This window comes from Phyllostomus hastatus, unplaced genomic scaffold (assembly GCF_019186645.2).
Source record: "Phyllostomus hastatus isolate PE091 unplaced genomic scaffold, TTU_PhHast_1.1 phas_contig_58, whole genome shotgun sequence".
NCBI classification, from domain to species: domain Eukaryota; kingdom Metazoa; phylum Chordata; class Mammalia; order Chiroptera; family Phyllostomidae; genus Phyllostomus; species Phyllostomus hastatus.
The window spans coordinates 10,965,234-10,967,559 of record NW_025333916.1 but is presented as its reverse complement, the minus strand read 5'-3'; positions in this window follow the sequence as shown (position 1 = coordinate 10,967,559).

Here is a 2,326-nt window from a genome sequence, read left to right as displayed (position 1 = left end):
TGGAAGTCTGGCCTATTATAACTGGTTTTGCATCTGGAAATTTTAATAATGCTTAGGATGACATGATGAACTAGATGAACCCTATGGGCACTTCCAGACCTGTATGCCTATGATGTCCTTTCCAATACAAACCCTTGATGTTTGTTGGATCCCTCAATTTCAGTTTGAAGAATCTGAAAATGGCTGAAATCTATGTCTCCTTTTCAATATCTTTTGGAGTATTCTTGGCTAAAATAAATTTCAACCATAGGCTTTATAAATGTGATAATAATTTGTGCAATTGAATCTGGGGGCAGTTGACAGATATTTATTTATCAGTCTATTATGCAAAATATTTCTCAGGTAATTCATTAATGTTTTAAAGTTGTATAATAATTAAAAGTTCACTCCAGCCCTGGCTGGCATAGCTCAGTGGATTGAGCGTGGGCTGGGAACCAAAGTGTCCCAGGTTCGATTCCCAGCCCGGGTACATGCCTGGGTTGCAGGCCATGACCCCAGCAACCGCACGTTGATGTTTCTCTCTCTCTCTCTCTATCCCCCTCCCTTCCCTCTCTAAAAATAAATAAATAAAATCTTTAAAAGAAAAAAATTCACTCCATGTAAATATTTTGAAAATACCACTGATCTGCAAGCTTCACTTTGGATTATTTGAAATCTCTTGCTTTCTTAAATGGAACATTGAAATATTTTTAACCTCCCAGGAAAGTTCTCAGTAGTTCATTTGCAGGCATAGGCTAAGCTGTATGTCAGGCAGTTGTTCAGTAGCTGTACTTTCTCAGAGAGGTACACAAGTATGTTTACACAAATATTCCTAGAAATATCAAATACTTCACACAAGATTGCATGAGGAAAAGGAAATGTTTTATTTTTATATCTATAGTATAATGTCATTGAAGAATTTTTATGTAACTTTATTATTGTCACTTTGTTTAGAGCATTCTTGACTTACTTTAAGGCTCTCTTATACTTGCTGGTAGACAGATAAGGACTTGAATGTGATTGGATATGTTTATTGAAATTGGAATTGGAACTAAAAGCTATAACTAGTCCTGCTGGTATGGCTCTGTTGGTTGAAATGTTGTCCCCTACACCAAAAGATCGCAGGTTCAATTCTTGGTCAGGGCACATTACCTAGGTTGCAGATTCTATCCCCAGTTGGGGAGTCTACAAGAGGCAACCAATGGATGTTTCTCTCTCACGTTGATGCCTCTCTATCTCTTTCCCCCTTCATCTCTTTCTGAAGCCAATGAAAAAAAAAACTGTCCTCGGGTGAGAATAATTTTTTTTAAAAGCTATAGCTAGATAATAAGTGGATAAAACATTTTTCTGACATAAACATTTTTACTGAAGTATTTATGCATGAAAATACATGCTATCTGGGATTTGCTTTAATATCATATAACAAAAATGAATGCCATTATACCTATTTATATTTAACTAACTCTATTATTCCTATCTAATTGTTAACAACTGTACATCTAAAATTTTTTCTTAGTATTCTTGGGGGGTGGAGAAGAAGAAGAACTGGATTTATCTAAACTATGAACTTCTCAATTTAAGTATAAATACTAAATATTTTAAAGAAATGTTTACTAAATCCTTTGCCACATTTTTCTAGAGAAAAAAAAACTTTCTGAAAATGTTCTGTCCAAAACTGATAAAAAGTTAATTTATTTTAAGTCTTTATGATTGCTGATTTTTCACATAGCCACACACAGCAAATCTGCAGTCACAATATGAGCAAAAAGCAGTTAACTATGCTCAAAACCAAGCTTCTAGTTTCCTACCTCCCACAACTGCCCCTCCCCGTGCCCCCATTCAACAAATGGCAGCTCCAACCTCACAAGTGTTCAAGGCTAAAACCTACAGTCGTTCTGACTCCTCTATTTTCCTCAGTTCTCTTAATTAATTCACTAGCAAAATAGTTTAGCTCTACACAGAATATATCCAGATCTCTGACCTGATCTCTGACCACTTCTCATCACTTCAGCTATTATCAGTTTGCTTCAAGCCTCTGTCACTTCTTACCTTATTGCAAAAGCCTCCTAACTGGCCTCCCATCTCTTCCCCAGAAGAGAATAGAGAATGTTCTCAACATAGCACTTATGCATGTTCTTTTTAAAGTATAGGGCAGACCACATCATTCCCTCACTCAAAACCCTTGGATGACATTTTCCTTTTCAATAGGGGTTTTTAAAAAGTTTTATTCATTTACTTTTAGAGAGAGAGAAAGGGAGGGAAATATCAATGTGAGAGAGGATCATCAGTCAACTGCCTCTTGTACATGCCCCGACCAAGGGTGGAACCTGCAACTCAGGCATATGCA